This window comes from Alligator mississippiensis, chromosome 8 (genome assembly GCF_030867095.1).
Source record: "Alligator mississippiensis isolate rAllMis1 chromosome 8, rAllMis1, whole genome shotgun sequence".
NCBI lineage: Eukaryota > Metazoa > Chordata > Crocodylia > Alligatoridae > Alligator > Alligator mississippiensis.
The window spans coordinates 49,188,723-49,206,989 of record NC_081831.1 but is presented as its reverse complement, the minus strand read 5'-3'; the positions used below and the strand labels follow the sequence as shown (position 1 = coordinate 49,206,989).

The following is an 18,267-nucleotide window of genomic DNA, read 5'->3' as shown; positions in this document are numbered from 1 at the left end:
TGTTGGTGGCTCTGTTGTGGGGTGTAGTAATTGTGGGGCTGGTGGAGATGTGTTGGCAGGTTTTGCATTTCTTGTCATGGCATGGTCTGGATCCTTTCGGTGTGTTCTGGGCTTGAGGAAGTTTGCTTTTGGTGATGAGGTTAACGAGGTTTGGTGCTTGTTTGAAGGGTAGGATGGGTGGCTCTGGGAAGATTTTTTTAAGAATAGGGTCTCTTTCTAGTATGGGTTGCAATTGTCTGAAGATTTTCCGTACAGGTTCAAGAGAAGGTTCTGGCTCCACAGGTATCTCTCCACTATTCATCCCCCTTCTCTCTCTTCCCCCCGCACCCAGCCTATTTCTCACCCATTGACTCCTCAATCTATATTTTCACTGAATACCTGTCTTGTATGCATACCAGACCAGCCTCTGGTTTCTTTACTTTTCATTCCATCCAGGAAGAGCACACACCAACTGCTGAAACTTCCTTAGCCTGACAAAGGGTTTTTGAACCCGAAAGCTTGCTTAATAATTGTTTTCCAGCTATTTAAGTTGGTCTAATAAAAGATATCAGATTCACCCAAAGAACCTTGTCTGCCTATGTCCTTAGACCAACACGGCTACAACCTACACCCCTGTATTGATTCAATAGGAATTTTACCTTAAAAAACTGCAGAATTTGTTTCTACAGAAATGGAGGTGTATAAATCAAATAGGGCCAAATTCTTTAGACACAAATTTAGAATCATTGGCTATTATTCTCAAAAGGCAGAAGTGATTTTAAGGTAAGCTTTTCAAAACATAAGGTTATTGAGCCTGACATTTTCAAAACTGGCTGGAAGATTGTAGGATAAAGGGAATTCTAACTTACATCGGGGTTGTTCAGTGGGCAGCCTGCAGCCCTCATGCAGCTCTTGAGAGGTTAATCTGCAACCCTTCAGGTGCTTAGTTTGGGTGATACACCACACATAATTCTCCTGCTGCTGCCATTGAAGTCTCTTTCAGCTGCTGCTTCTTGCCTCCACACATGGGGGTTGGGGAGGGGGTGCAGCTCACAGGACTGAGGGGAAATTTGGGAGCACTGAAGGACTATAGCCAATGGTGGGGAGCTGAAACACAAACCCTTCAAACGTAAGCTGACCTGCTTGATCATATTTGCTGTTGGCAGTTATTATTTTTCCCTTTTTGATTATTGAATAACATTGGTAGTTTGGGTGAGGCTATTAAGGGAAGGAGGAGGCCTCATTTTTTGGGCCCACTGCGGAGTGGGGACCCTGGCACCAGTGAGGGCATGCCTTTTGGGGGCACAGACCCTGGTGCCAGCGAAGGCATGGCTTTTGACGGGTACCTAGGCCCTGGAGCCTGTCAAGGGCACAGGACTTTGGGGTGACACCAGCATGATCTTGAAAGGCATGATCTTGAAAGGCTGGGGAGGCCTGGTGCACCCGGGGTGCAATTTTGTTTTGTTTTGTTTTTTGGACTGGGAAAGGGCGAGTTCAGGGCCATCCCCTGGCCTTGAACTTGCAGCCCCCCTGGCTGTGGGGCTGATGGATTTGCTTCGGGGCCAGGGGGGGCCTGGGCTTCAGATTGGAGCTCAAGACACTGGAAAAGGCTAGAGCCTTGGAGTCAAACCCTGTTTGGTGGGTTTTAGACGGGGAGGCCTAGCTAGAGAAAGACGGGGGTCAGACCTGTGTAGGTGAAAGGCCCCAACATACAAAATACAATAGGCAGTCTCCCACTCGCAAGAACATCAACAGTAATTTCCATCAAAATGTGGCAGGTGAGTAGAGGGTGGGGTATAAGAACTCCAAAGAAGAATCCAAAGGCGCCTCACATAAAGTGTGGATTACCAGGGAAGATGGAGCTGGGGAAGGCGACCTGTTACATGCATGGAAGGCATGTAGTAAGGATTCTACAGCCATAACTGAACAGTCAGGGCACATAGAGTGCTGCAAAAATGGTGGATACCACTCTAAGATAAACCTGGATGGATGTGGTATCAGAGTTTACTGGTGTAGGTTAGAGTGCCATAATAAACATCTATACCACATCCCATTTTGACTCATAGTAGGTTGCATTCCACCAGCAAACCATTGGGCTTTCAAGGACTCTGCTTACCCCCACTCCCAGGGCAGTGCTCTATTCATAGCCAGAGTTCAACTCCTCTGCCTGACTGTCAGACTGGCCCAACCCCCAGGACTGTCACTGACAGTGAAGCCTGTATCCCCAAGCCCACCCATGTCCTTCCTCCAGGTATCATAGATCCATACACATAAAGAAAACTGCTTATTGCTGAATTTCTCTTATTGCATATTGTCATGGGTACAAGTGAGAGTCAGGGGTTTGGTGCTGGAGCAAGTGGGGCCCCGGCCAGGCCAGGGCCCGGCCAGGCCAAACGGGGCCCCGGCCAAGCTGGCTGCTTGGATAACCAGAGCCTGTGTGGCTCCTTCAGAGTGTGGTGGGGCTCCTGCCACTATGTGCTCCCTGGCAGAGGCCTGGGGAGCACGTGCCTCCCTCATCTGCACATGGGGCAGAGTTGCCCACTATCATGCACTGTGCCCCACTCCCTGCTGCTGCCGCTGCCAGGTGGGCAGGAGGCATGGCATAACCCAGCGATGGCAGGCAAATAATGTCATGCCACTGCTGGGGCAGCTGCAGCAGGGAGCAAAGTGCAGCATGCAGTAACATCTGCCCCCAACCTGCACACAGATGGTGGGGAGGCATGCATTCCCCAGGACCCTACTGGGGCATGTATAGCAGTAGGAGCTGTCTTGCACCCCGAGCTGAGCTGCCCAGGTCCCAAACATTCCATCACCTGGCCTGGCCAAGGCCCCACGCACCCTAGCCCCCACCCCCACCCCACTCCCTCCCCCACTGCTGGGGTCCCAATCTGCCTACCCACCCCCCAGCCCCTTCCCTGAGTAGATTGATACTTGCCTGCCATGCTGGGCAGCCAGTGATATCCACACCAGACTGCAATCAGGCCCCTTCCCACCCCTGCTGCAGCCACCCAGAGCCCATGGCCAGGCTGCCTTGTGGCCCTACCCACTGCCCTGCATGGGGGAAGGGGGGGGGGGGGAGCTGAGCCCATTAGTTCCAGCCTTCTGCCACTTATGAAGGTACATCTCTAGCCTGCCCATCTTTTGTCTCCTTGCAATGAATGAAAGAAATTGCCTGAGCTGAGGAAAATCACATCCCCAGCTGGGTAATCATTAAGCACAGTTATAGGTATATAAAAATTCTCCAGTTTGGGGGAAGGGAAAGATAGAAGACATCACATTCAGGGGCAAATGAAACCAACTAAGGCTCATCAGGTGAAGTTCCTCAGTTCTATACTACTGTAAAGACAGTATGAATAACAGCTAGGTATATATGTGGGTGTAAATTAGGAAGCAAAATCTTGCCTGAAATATTTTAATAGCACCCTAGTTTCTTCATCTGAAGGCTTTTGTGAAGAAAAAATAATACGCAAAAAGTAAACTGTATTTCTGTTTCTGGTACCTACAGGCATCTAACACACACATACACTTGGTGGGCAAAGAGAGCACTGCCAGCCAGCTGATGGCTCCTTGCCATGATGATCTGCTACTGCATCAGATCCAGATGGGCAGCCACGATGTTCCTGCCAGCGAGTCAGGGTTGGCTCAGCTGTTTGGCTCTGCCTAGGAGTCTTTAGCAGCTTGGGGAGCCCTCAGGGCATGGTGGACTTGAGCTATTCAGGCAGGCTCTGAGCCTCTTCCTTCAGCCCCAGAAGTAATGAGTGTTCTGCTTTCTCCCAACCTAAACAAGGACACTTAAAGCTCAAAAGTTATAGTGCTTCCACTGCAGGCTTCTTAAAAACCTGTGTGAATTGCTGGGTGTGTACCGTGCCATCTTTATCTTAAATTTTCCTTTATGTTAAATGGATGTGTAACTAAGCAAGATGTCACCTACAATGTGGCCTGACTGTCCTTTTCATCCTCGCAGTTTATAAAGAGAATCACTTTCCTTTACCTCTACTTTTGTGTCCATTTTTATTACTTGCCATATATGAATGAATAGATTTATCCTGTTTCTGTCCCTGTAGTCATTTTTCTCTTCACTGGTACAAAAATATTCATGTGTTTCAAGATACTTGTCTTCTCAAAAACTATAAATCCTTTAACATCTATCCTATTGCTGCAACTAATATAAGAAAAGAAGAACCCTTTTGGCAAATGGAAATATTTCTACACAGCTATTGTAAGAGATGATGATGGGCCCCAGAGCACAGTCATATTGAAAAATTATGAAGTATGTTTTGTCAAAATGCAGTTATTCCCTCTAAGCCTCTAGAATCATCTTCTATTTTGGTTTATCCTGAAGTAATTTTCAAAATACTGAATATGAGAAGAAATAATAAAGAGCACATACCCTGAGCCTTATTTTAAAAATAAACTTTAACTTTTCTGCCTACAAACTTATTTTAATGCAGACAATATTATTAGTCAAGGACATAAATTAAACAATGTAGAGATTTAACAGACATATTTTTACTGAAGAATATATTTGCAATACTGGACACTAAGGGCTCCTATACACATACAGGGAACCTGCTCCAACAAACTTCTATTCCGATGCATTGGAGCAGAATCAGTTAATCGAGTCTGCTGGAGCATGGAAATTAATGTGCTCCAGCAGCCTGCAGCATCACGTGTACAACATCTCAGCACTGAAAAATGGAGGCGGGGCTCTTTAAACTAAACTAAAGTTCCTTTGATGAGCTTTAGTTCAAAGCACCCCACTGCCATTTTTCAGCACAAGGATGCTGATACATGTGGTGCTCTGGGCATTTTTAATTAGCACATCTTAGAGCTGTGCTAATTAAAGTTCCCCCACCCCCTACCCCCCATGCCTCCAGGAGTACGTGTATAAATACCCTAAGTAGTAGCAAGGTTGTAAAGTCAGATTCTTTGGCAAAATTGCTTAAGTTAGCATGGATCTGTGTGATATTGTCCAACCTTGAACTAAACTATAGCAAATATGGGAATGATTATAGTATATCAGGAGATACTTTAATTTTCATGTGGATATATCATATGGGTTCTTTAATATACAATAGAATGGTGGACATAAAGGATGAAAAGTAATGGAGGGCTTGGGTAAATGTTCATTTTCTCCAGGGAGAGTCCCTGTTCTCTCCAGAGAAATCACCAGTATACAGACATTCATAATTTTTCTCCCAGAGTACAAGTGGCCCTGGGAGAAACATAACTTGGGAACAACCTGAGCGAAGTGGTTCTCTGGGGAATCTCTCTTAGGAGACAAAATATCTGTACAGTCTGTTGGATCCATCCTCCACAACCAGTGAGTTTTGCTTCTATTCTCTCCCCTTTCCTCAGGGCCAGGAGGAGCAGAACATGGCTCCTCAGTGCTTCTGGCTGGAAAAACCTAGTGCTGAAGCACATAGGGGGTGTGTTCTGCTCCTGGCTTATTCCCTTCCTGAATCACACTGCAGCACTTGGGTGCCAGGAAGCATACTCCCTGCCCAGTGGTAGCTGGGATGAAACACAGAATGGGAGAGGAGAGGACTGGAGGATTCTGTGTACAGGACAGACACAGATCATCCTACCCTGCTCCTCCCCAGACCTCTCCCCCTGCTCACCCCAGGCTATATTTGAGTGCTCTGGGGCCCCTTGGCTGGTGAGCATCTGCACTGCAAGCTCTTTGCTTCTCTGTGGGAGTGTCTACACGTGCATTTCCTCTAGCCTAGGTTTACTCTGGTGTAAATAAAGATGGAGTAAGGGTTTTCGACAGACGTCTGTACATGCAGGGATTAGAGAGCAGATTTGCACCCAGTTCCCTGAAGCCCTGCAATGGCTTCTAGGAGCTCTAGGAGCTCTAGGTTCTGGCTGCAGTTGCCAGCACCCAGTAGCCCTCTTTAAAAGCTAGCCCCGCTTGCTACTCACTGGCCAGTCTCTTCCTTGCCTACAAGCAGCATGCCAAGCACAGGGGCAACATGCAGCAACTTTATCTTTGGCCACTCTGCCTCCACATGCTATGGCTGCTCCAGCCCTTTCCCCTGGCAGTGATGACCAGTGCTCTGGGCTCCTTCTGAGTGCTGCTAGCCCACTATGCTGAATGCCACCTGGCCCATGGCTGTCTTGCCCCGCCCGGCTCCCCCACAACCAGCAACCACCTGTCTAGCGGCAGTGCACTCTCCTAGGGTGGCCACCAGGGATGCTGATGAGGGGCTCCACATGCTACCACTAGGGCCACCATCACCCTCCTGGGCCTCCAGCCCCACTGCCTCTGGGCTCACTGTGCCAGCCAGGACTGGTGAGTGCACGCTGTTCAGCAAACCTGGGATGATGAGCAGTGGTTGGACAACTTCTGCATGACCTGGGCCATCTTCTAAGACCTTCTCCAGCAGCTCCAGCACCACCTGGAGCAACAAGACACTGGCATGCACCTGGCCTCCCTGAGGACACCTGGGTGGTCCTCACTATGCTGAAGTTGGGCACACCTGTCAGCCTCTAGTATGTCAGATACCTGCTCAGTGCGGGTAGGCCACTGCTGGGGAGGCTGCTCTAGAGCTGTGTGGGGTTCTCCATGATGTGCTGGGGCCCACTTTGCTCCACATTAATGACTCCTTGGTGGTGGTGGCAGGGTTCTGTGCACTGGGATTTCCCCCTGCCCCCCGTGTATCAGGACCCTGGATAGAACCCACATCCCCATCACCTGCTTGCCCCACAGAGATTGCCCCTACTACAGCAGTAGAGGATTTTACTCTGTGGTCCTTCAGGCCATAGTGGACCACTATGGCACATTCACGCATTTGAGTGCTGGCTGGGTAGGCAGTGCCCATGATACCCATGTGTTCCACAACTTTGCCCTGGCAGGACTCGTGAAGAGTGGGCGCTCTGCACTGTGGGTGATGAACCTGCAGTTGGGAACCATCATGATCCCACCCCTGCTCACCAGGGACCCTGCCTACCCACTCCTGCCCTGGCTCATACAGCCCTACCAGCCCCAAGCCAGGCCCACTTTAACCAGTGTCTGGGCTGGAACTGCACCCTCATAGAATGTACCTTTGGCTGCCTCAGGGGTCTCTGGTGCACCCTTACTGCCCACCTCAAGGTTGCCAAGGACAATCACTGGAGCTGAGGTGAGTGGGCATCCTGGGTCCAGGTGGGGGCCTGGGTGGCAGTAAGACCCGGGGTGGGGGCCAGGCCAGGGGCTTCTGCTATATGGAGGTGCCTCAAGACTTCCTCCCAGGCCCAGGCAGGAGTGGCTGCCAGGGGGCCTGTGAGGTTATGGATGGGGGGCAGGTGGTGGCAGACATGAATGAGACTGCCAGGCCTAGGATGGTGGCCAGCACCTGACAGTTATCATCTGTGGCCTGCACTGCCTAGCCCAGGATGGTGTTTTGCTCCTGCAAGACCTGGATCTGCTCACACTCCAGGGCCAGAAGCTCAGCACGGAACTCCCAGCTGGTCCAGTCCCACTCCTCCCTGTGCCAGTCCTGTGCCTCCTCCCCAGAAATGTCCTCCACCTGCCAGGCCCGTGCATTTTCCTCCCACTCCTCCATGACTTCCACCAGCAACTGGAGGAGGGTCTGGTCCATCATGCACCTCTGGCAGATCTGGCACTTCTTCAGGGCCCTGGCAGTGGGTGGTGGTGACCCTGAGCTGGCATCTCCACTGAAAACAGATTCAGGACCTGAAGAGCTATGAGACAACCTTTTTGTAAGAGTTTGCAACATTTCAGAAATAAGATGCTCTGTACCAGGAGCTGGCCTGGGCACAGGCGGCTTGTGGGTGAGCCCCCCGTCCTTTCCCCACATGCTCTTCTGGGCCACCAGCCTGCTGGGTGCTGGCCATAAGAAGCCTGTTTCCCCACCCCATCCCCAGGGTGGGACAAGCCAGGCTTCCAGCAGCACCTGATGCTGTGGTTCCACACTGTGCTGCCCCCCATTTGCCCCTACAGGCCAACCGCAGTGCTGCACTGCCACCCAGTCCATGGCACCTGAGTTGGTGGGGCATGGGAATCCCAGACAACTTGGATGAGGACCTAGCCATTCCCCCACCCTCCCTGGAGGGGACCTCTCTGGGGAGACAACCTGGGACTAACCCCCTTTCATGTTGACACTGAGACCCAGGAGTGACCCTGCTGCACATACCCCAAGCAGTGCACTATGAACTGTTTCCACAAGTCAACGGGTGCCTGACCCATTATGCCTTGCTGTTGCTGCTCCTCATGGTGTCTCAGGCACATGTGTACTCCTGGTTTGGGACCCTGAGCTTTGATGGTTTGGGGGCAAGCCTGGGCTGCCCTGCAACCTCCACCACTGCCTGGAGGACTACCTGTGGCAATGCTACATGTCCCTACCTCCTGCTGCCAAGAACAACTTTGCCACCAGCATTGATGCATTCCTTGGCCCGTGACAGGTATGTGACAGACACCTAGTTTCAGGGGCATGGGCTGCTCAGTAAAGTTTGGCACTGTCTCCCACTTCTCTGAGTGCTGTTGGGGAGAACCTAGGGCCATGGGAGTGTGTGGCAGGGGGGAAGGAAGGGCCAGGGGCCAGGGGCAAGGGTGGCAGCTGAGGCACAGAGGTCCTTCCCCCCCATTGCAGGGCTTATCATGTAGCTGGGGCTTGCAAGGCTGGTGGCTCATCATGGTCTCCCCAATGGGGATGGTGTGTGGCTGCACCTGGTATCCTTGTCCCATGTGCGATGTCCTTGGCCCATGCAGACACCTGGCCAGGCCCTGCCCCTCCCCACGCCCATCTCTCTGGGAGGGGCTGGCATTGCTGGCAGAATTATGGCTGGCAATGTCTCATGTCTGACCCTGTTTCTGTGCAGCTGGGGAAGCAGACACTGTTCAGGGCTCCCTGGGTGGAAACTGCAACTGGGGAGCTGGGTGGGATAGGGCACTGTATGCCTCTGCAGCAAAAACCCAAGTTTTTCTTTTCTAATACATGTATATATTTATATGATAGATATGCATTCCCTTCCTTTCCTCAATTATTTCTGGCTTTTCTTTCTCTCCCTCTCTATTCCCCATAGACAAACATAAGCGAGCTCAGACTTGGGATAAACTTTAACATTTTTATTTTGGTAGCAAGATTTTGGTTTTGGATATCCACTGTTTTATATTGTATTATTAGCTCTGTATTGATTATTACTGTTGTATATTGTATTATTATAATTTCCGTATTGATTTTTATTGTTTCATATTGATATTGTATTGTTTAGGCCTGTGTTTTTAAGTGAACCAAAGTCATGTCAAGTTTCCATTTTGTATGTCAAGCCTCCATCTTGTGTCCTCTGCCTGGGCTTCCCCTGTGTTGCAACTGTATGAGTCATGTATCCCTCCCATGTAAATTGGTTCCCCAATGAATGAGAATGATTGAGAATGATTGAAATACAATGGTATCAGGCCTCTACTGAATGGCCTGTAATGACTGGGCCATCACCTTGCATTGATTCACCCAGGAACAGAGACAAGAACCCATCATTTGAAAGACAAAAAACCCTGCAGAACCAGCAACTCTACCATTGTCCCCCACCATTACAGACACCCAAAACGGCACATCCCTGATGGAGCACACATGCTCAGTATGCCGGGGGCTGACCCTTGCCTGGGCATACCTCCTGTCACTAGGGCCATACAAGGTCTGTCCCTATAAAAAGGGGCAGTGAAGACAGACCCAGGAGGACACCCTCTCCATCTTGACCAGCACCATGCCACACCACCTATCCACCCACAGGTCCTGCTGGCAACCCCCCTCTGGACAACACTTACTGCACAAGGACCCCTTTCCATCCTGGATAGGTAGCTATAACCCCCTCCCCCTCTTCAACCAAGGACTTGGACTCTGCTTCTCTTCCCTACCTGAACTCCAACCCTTCCACTGAGTTTCTTTCTCCTGCTCCCATTGTGTGAGTGTGTGTGTGTGTGTGTGTGTGTGTGTGTGTGTGTGTGTGAACCAATAACTTCATGGGGCTGTGTAGTGTGTTACCTGTTTAATAAAACTGTTGTTTGGACCCCTAAATTGGGTTTTACTTTACTATGGTTTGGCTTCACTCCAATCTTTGCTCCTCACCTCTCTAACTTCTGTTTCATTTCTCCCTCTCCTGCTTCTGGCTCACTGCCACCTTTCAGTCTCTCCTGCCACTTTTCCTTTGATTTCCTGCTCTCCCCCTGCTACTACTGCCTTTTCTCTGTGACTTTCTGCTGCCTTTTTCTGCTTTCCTGCTGCTTTTCCTGTGATTTTCTGCTGTTTGTCTCTCTGTTTTTAGGCTTCCATCACACCTTCTGAAGTCATCCCCCCCACCCTGAAGCTTCCCAGCTCCTCGTGGCTGTCCTGAAATTTTCTCCAGCAGCTGAAGCCTTTCTCCAGCTTCCAGCACCTACTGCCGCTGCCTGCAACTTCTCTAGCTTTCCTGGAGCTATCCTCTGGCTCCCCATGCCCAGAATCCCTCTTTAACACCCACACTTTCCCTTAGTCCAATTTTCCCTCTCCTCACTTACCTTTTCAGCTCCCCCATAGCTCTGGCTCCAGTCCCAGCCTCTGTGCCAGCATGGCTCCCCTGTTCTGTAGGCTTTAGGCGTTGTCTTTTAATCAATTAAGATCAATTAACCTAAAGTTACCCCCAAGCCTCAGTTCTTCAGCCCAGCCCCCTCTAGTCTACTGGTTCTAATCCCAGTCACAGTGACTTTCACTCCCAGCAACTTTCACTCCCTACACTCTTACTTTCTTTCCTTAACCTTACCCCAGTTACCCCAAGCACACACATACACACTGTACCATCCAAGTTAGGAACCTACCTGTGTGTATGTGTAGGTGGGTTGTGTTGTGTGTGTGTGTGTGTGTGTGTGTATGGCATTGTGTGCATGATATATGAATTAGTGATCTGTGTCTAACTTTTGGGGTGTATAGTGTATGTGCTTGAATTGGTGATAGGTATGCATGTGCCTAGGTTGGTTTGGATGTGTATGTGCCTGAGCTGGTAGTGTGCGTGTATATGCACCTAACTGATTTGTGTGTTTTTATATGTGCAATTGTGTCACACTCTCCTGTCTAACAGCAAAATATTGAGGTTGTGAGAGTTGGCCTGCTGTCACAGGGCAACACCTGAGGGTCCCTGCTCCAGTGACACGTCACCAGAGGTGCCAGGCTGGGACAGGGGCTCAGGCAAGTCACACATGCTAGTGTAAACCACATGGCTGTGGCCTCAGTCCCAGGATACCAGGACTTTAGTTGGCTGCCACATAAAGGGCATAGTTTTGTAGGCATGACCAGACCACTGATCGTGGTTAGTCAAGGTGACCCACTGTGCCTGCAAGGCCTTGAGCTTTATGCAGCACTGCTGTGCCAACAAGTCGTGGCCTTGCTCCCACATATGGCCTGTCAGAGCCTCATAAATGTGGGTGTTGGATCATCCACCCTACTCAAACTAGTGTAGCACCTCCACCTTGCCCCAGACCACCATGAGGTCACCAGTCACTTCCTGGCTCCAGTTGGGGCCCCAGGTGGAGGGCATAGGTGTGTGGACACATGTGGTCCTGAGGCATGGCACAGGACTGGTAGCCACACAACAAAGGTGCTGTTCCATAGCACCTGCAGGTACAGAACAGGCTGCTGAGAGTGTGCTGTCAGAACATGCCTGCAAGTGGCTCTGACAGCACTCCCTTGGAGCTATGTGGCAGTGCAGTGCCAAGGGTGTAGTGCAAGGGTCCAGGCAGACAAGCACAGCTTAGCTGTGGGCTGTCCAGGGGGCACACTGGGCTTGCAGTGCCTTCAGACTGCCTGTGGTGTGTGCCCCAGGGCACAACATGTCTGCAAGCATTTACAGCCTGCAGTCATAGGAGCAGCCCAGCCCTGGAGCAGGAGAGGCTTCTAACTGCAGCCTTGGAGCTGGCCTCAGGCTGGCCCCCTAGTGGATGGGCACTAGGGCTGTGAGAAGCTTCAATCCCCGATTCAATTCAGTGGAGATTTGGCCCAATTCAGTGGCCAAATCTCTGAATCCAAATCAAATCAGAGGACCCTTTAATCTTTGAATTAAGTCAGAACCCTCCAAATTGATTTGGAAAGATTCAGAAAGTTTCAGAGATATGGACACAGAGACAGCTTTAAATGTTTTTTCTACATACCTTTAGGTATCAGTGACTGCAATACCACATTTGCAGAGTTCCACAGATGTCCGGGGGGCTCCCCAGCATGCTCAGCATCAGACCTGGAAGTGGACCAGAAGCAGTTCTGGTCCACTTTTGGGTCCAGCAGGGAGTGCACAGAGCCCCTGCCTCCAGCGCCCCCCACCCCCCCCAGCTTGGTGACTGGTGCCTCCTGGGTCTGTGGGGGGGCATACAGGGTCCCCCCCCACAGCTGATTGTCAAGCCGGGGGGACCGGGGAGAGGGGGGGGCTGCATGCTCCCTGGCAGACCTGGAAGTGGACAAGAAGTGCTTCTAGTCCAGTTCCAGGTTCGTCACCAAGCATGTGGAGATTTCTCCCATGCTCCTGTGGGATGCTTCATGCGCCCCAGCATTGCAGCATTCACAAGCCTCACTGGTACCTTGAGGTATGTAGAAAAATCATTTAAAACTGTGTCTATGTATGAATAGCTGATTCTCCAAATCAGCATTGAATCTTCAGATTCAGATTTGCCTGAATCAAATCAGTGATCTGAATCAATTAATCGAATCACTGTCCCTGATTTGGGCTGAATCTGAATCAAATAAGGCCCACTTCACACACCCTTACTGGGCAGACAAGGAGCCCCTAGTGGCTGGGCAGATTTGGGAGCAAACTTGCTCCTGCATCACGTCTACACATGTGCTACTGCACATGTACTAATTCTTGAAAATTTAAGCAGGATTAAGGGTTTTTACTATGCAGGAAGCGTGCACACGTGTAGACACTGTTAATGCGCAGTAACACATCTTGTGTAGATGCACCCTGCTTGAACGCCTGCACAGAACATTCCATGTAAGTTTTTCTCTTAGGAAAACAAACCTCAGAGAGTTTTCCTGGATGATTTGAACATGTGTACACAGGCAGAGAGATGTTTGTACTCCAAATCCCTAATCTATTAATCCCCATAAACATACTCTTTCAGACAGTTGGGGAAAAGAAAACAACATATAAACCAAACTGGATATAGGTCTGGTAAAAGTTTTACAGGCCATAGTTTATCAGGACCCAGATTACTATAACAGTTAAACAAGATTTGCTTTTCTTTTGCACTCCAAAAAGAGACTTACGTGTTGAGCAGGACAGAATGCAATACCTTGGGTTTGGCATGGTTTCGTTTTCTCAATTCATTATGATAATGTGTTTCACAGCCAGTATATTTCTCAAGAATAATTTGTTTTTGTCACTCAGAAAGAGTATAAAGAGGATTAGTGTATCTTAGCAACAAAACAGCAACATCTGTATCCATATCACTTTTCAGCAACAATTGCAATGTTTTCTGAATTTCTTTCCAGAAGAGAGCTATCAGAGGGAATTCCCAGAACATATGTATGAACATTGTCTTTACTATACAACATCTACAACATTTGTCTTTTGCTAAATCTCCCTTGTGATATAATTATGTTGGAGCCTAGTTAGTGGAACTTTTTTATGGACTAATTACAGACCCATAGCATTGTTCTATGTATACCTAGTTCTGTTTTCCCAGTCAATTTGAGAGATTGCTTAAATTCAGTTTTGCATAATACTTTATATTTAAAAATTTATACATATTAAAACAGAATATACAGCAATAGTCATCCCAATCAGCTATGCACATTCTGTATTACCAGTGGGTGAAAATGCATTTTTGTGTAATTGCATTGATGTAATGTCCCACTACCTGTAGATAATTTCATATCTCAGTTACCACAGGTTAAATTCCCCTAGAATGTAGTCGAACGTTTGATTTCTTTATTTTATCAATGTGTCATATAGTGTATGACTACCAAAAAGACATAAAAGAAAAGTTGGATGAAATGTTGATGGGTTTTTCCTTTATCTCCAAAAGATACTTGACAGTGATATGTGGTCATGTATGTTTGATGTATTACAAGTTTTCGGATGGGCAAAAGACTTTGTAACTGGGACAAGACTATCATATGATTATCTTATGGATTCCATCTTGTGAAGGATATTTGTTAGGGTTATGCAAAACAGCACCATTTTATTTTGACTTCCATTTTGCCGTTTCAAAGGGACAGTGTTTCATTTCATCATTTTATTTCATTTTACAACACTGTTCCATTTTGTTTCATTGAAACTGTTTCACTGTTTTACTGTGTTTTGACATTTTGCACCTAGGCTATAATGGGAAATCATGAAAATGTCCCAAACCTTGTCATTTCATGCCTGATTCAGATGATAATTGCAGAGATGGTAGCCCCTTATGAGGTTATGAAGCCTGCCAAGTTTCAAGGAGATAGGTACAGAGGTTTCTGGGAAACTGCACCTCAAACTGTTCAAAGCAAATTTGTGACACTTGCTGGCAGTGGCAGCCTCCTCTTATCCCGTGTGCAGATCTGGGGGCCCGCACCTCCAGGAGGGCTGTGGGGCTATGCCAGACTCCTCCCAGTGGTGTGGGCCCCTGGATCTGCATGCTGGAAGACAGGAGGCTGCCGCTGCTGCCTGGGACTGGCACTGGGCACAGCCCACACCCAATGCCAGGAAGACTGCTGCTGCTTGCCTCAAGCAGCAGTGGCATCCTCCTCTCACCTGGTGCACAGATCCAGGGGCTCACACCCCTGGGAGGGCTGCAGGGCCATGACAGACTTTTCCCAGGGGTACAGGCCCCTGGATCTATGTGCTGGATGACAGGAGGCTGCCACTGCTACCTGGGATCAGCGCTGAAGCCAAGTAAACCTGGCTTTGAAACTTGAAACATTTCAAAACTTTTGAAACATTTTGAGTGCCCTTGTTTCATTTCAAAGCTGTTTTGAAGCCTTTTGTATTATTTTGATTTTGCTGTTTCAAGCTCAAAACACTTCAAAATAACTTCAAAATGAAACACCCAAATACATTTTGCACAGCCCTAATATTTGCATCCCATATTTGCTTATAAAATAAGAACATGACAAGGTTCTCCACAATACTCCATATTATTTATTTTAGCCCAACCTGCTGAATGAGTGCTGAAAATCAAACAAGCTGTCCAATGAATTTTGCCATTTAAAAAATTAAATTATTTATCCAACCATCTTAACTAATTCTTTTAAAAGTTTTATCTTCATAGATACAAATAATGGAGACAAAAAAAAAAGAAAAAGAAAAACATTCTGTTCAGGTTTCAAACACTAACATATCTATCTGATTCATAAATGAGTCAAATAAGACCTATTGGATCTTTTTCAGATTCAGAATTAAGTGGAAAAAAGCTTAAGTGAAGCTAAGACCACATTTTGCCCTGAAACATCTGCATTACAGGAAGGAGTTATTTTTGCTATGATGAAAATAAATATCTGGACATTTAGATCAATGAGGAATTGAGTTAAATTATGGGTCATGATTAACTACCCCTCCTGAAAGACACAAATAGGTATAAGTAGGTTAAAGTACTGTTCTTCCTTTATTGAGACTCATGAATATTATGACAATCAGATTAATTATGCTGGCATAATTAAAACAAAGTCATTGCTTGCTAACAATTTCTATGTACTTTGTTCCTGTTGTATAGAAAGAGAAAATAGTATAATCTGTAGTGGAAATAGGAAATAATAGCTGTTACTATTTTTTTTAAAGGTAATGCAAATATCTACAACACAATGCTTGCTTTATGAAAAGGAAAAAAGCAGGCAGAAACCTAATAAAAAGTCAAGACTGGGCTCTCATTCCTACTCTTGAATTAGTCTACTCTTCAGAGGAGAAACAGGAAAAGGAAAACAATGAGAAAGCAGAAGGAAAACGGGTCCAGTGAAGTAGACACTAAGTCTGTGTCCAGATGAGAAGAAGCGTTCACTTGCAATGGCACAAATTGCCTGACTGCATACCTCTGCACATGCACTTCATTGAGGGAAAATTTGTCCTGCAAGGGGAAAACTGCCTGTCCCCAGCTCCTCCTGGCTCTTCAGCCAGGGAAAACTAGAGACTAGGGCCAGCACTTGCCACCAGTCCTACCTCGGATCCTGGTGGCATGCTGGAGCAGCAGGGGCACAAGTCATGCATCACACAGGTCTGACATGCAGCCAGAACATTGCTCTAGATGGCCCAGCCTCCATTTGTGCTAGTGCATACTTGTTGTGTGTGTATTGTGCTGCTCCTGTTGCCTGGGGGGTTGGTATCAGGAAATTCCGGTAGCAACTTTTGCCACTGTGCAAAAATCCCAGTAGCAAATTTGCAGTGTGACATACATTTTAACATCCACTGCTTGTGGTTTGTGGCACCACAAACCACATATTTCTGCTTGTCTGGGTGTGGCCTAATATTCCATAAAAACTAAAACATGCCCCTATTATAGAGCAAGTACCTTCAACAGAAAAAGCAATGAATATGGAAGATCTAGTTACAATTTCTATTTTGCAGGTTTCACTGGGAATGGGACAAATCTGGGGTCCGATTTAGCACAGGCTTTTCTTCTTCTCTCTCAGCGCTGGAATGAACAACACTGGTAAAAGAATTATTTTGACTGTAAAATTAGTAGTAAATAGAACACTTAAAACCTACGGAGCTTACAGAATTGTGTTTGTTTGAAAGTGTAATGATCTCCATATTTATTTCTTTTTTAGTATGGTGGGTGTGTTAATAGTCCAAATGATTTCAAGAAAAATCATTTAATTCCACAAGTATTTCCATAAACCTTTTTTGAGTTGGCCTTCAGTTTGCACATGTTCAAATATGGTGACTTTCATATTCTATTGCAAATTTATCCATTCTTCCAGACATTTAGGAAGATAGGCTGAGCAGTTACGTCAAGTACAGGCATTACACTTTTACAGGTATAAGTGATCAGAAATTGTTCTACACCCATAACAGAAGTTTGGCACACAAAGCCGGTCTATAGCTTTAACAGAACAGAAACTTAGCACACATAGAATGGTTTAAAAATGGTGGAACCCAGTCTAAGATTTTCCCCCCTCACCAAAGCATGAATGTGTGTTCCGTTTGCTACTGTTCTAAACTATGCTGCTTACAGAAAATGGCGTAACTTAGATCAATTTCAGCTTGGGCTTTTTGAGCCTTTTCTACCCTATACATTCATATTTCCTTTGATGAAGTGGTGATGCTCATCCTTTTCTTCTTATGACAAACATTAAGGACGACATTTTCTTAAACAGTTGCCTCATCGTCATCATTGATGTAGAACAGACATGTCAACTTATGGCCCAAAGGCTTCATCCAGCCCACAGAGCTACTTCATCCAGCCTGCCACTGCTTTCCCTACTGCCACCATCTTGCTGGCCCTGCCACCATTTGTGCTAGTCCCACCACAACTGTCACTGTCTGCACCATTCCTGCTGCCTTCTGTGCCATCCCTGCCACTGTTCAGATCATCTCCACTATTGTCTGTGCCACCCACCCCTGCCTCTACTGACTGCCCTGCGGCCCAGGCTGGATTCAGCCTGAAATAACCCCACAGTCCAGATCTGGTCCAAGGCATGGGGTGAATTTGGCTTCGCTTATGTACAAATTTTGAGAAGCACAAAGCGTCTAGTATCTCCCATGAGAAGAATGAACTGTGTTGGTCCCAGCCAGTGAAGGACTGCTATAGCTTTTCTAGGCTTTAATTTTACTACGGTTTTGTAGTGGGATTTGTGCTATCAGTAATTAATAGAAAACAAGGCTGATTCTAGCTGGTGAACTTTGCAGCCAAACTCACATATACTCAGATGAAACCAGGACCTTAATTCTGTAGGACAGTCCACAGTTCAGCTTTCCCTGACACAGCAGCCTGGACATTTAGCTTTCTTCAAATTGAAAGAAATGGGAGAATTTAGGTTTACTGGGTTAGATGTGAATAGGGAAAAAATAAATACAGGGCCTGTTGTCTGCTCTCCTCACTTTCCCAGTTTTTCACTGTGCCAACAGCTTTTGCAATCCAACATTTGAAAAGTTGTCAAGGGCAGCTGAAGAGAGAATAACAACAACAACAACAATAAAAGCTTGTATCATCTAGAAATGAGAATATGCAGTTTGGGATTATTAGCACATCAAGAGAATGTTACATAGTTTCATAGATTTCTCTATAGAAATTACAATTTTAAATGTCAACATGAGTTCTGGTGTTAACATGCTACTAGAATGACTGGGGCAGTTTGTACCTTTTTTCTAGCTATTGCTGCTACACTGGTTCACATTATTTAATGTTTTGCAAAGAAA

General features: G+C 47.2%; 1 long non-coding RNA gene across 1 annotated transcript; it reads left to right on the top strand.

Moving 5' to 3' along the window:
- Window positions 1-1,500: 1,500 nt before the first annotated feature.
- Window positions 1,501-4,028, top strand: LOC132252220 (uncharacterized). The gene is made up of 2 exons (XR_009464118.1): window positions 1,501-1,757; window positions 3,485-4,028. It is a non-coding gene; the product is annotated as an uncharacterized LOC132252220 (long non-coding RNA).
- Window positions 4,029-18,267: the final 14,239 nt, after the last annotated feature.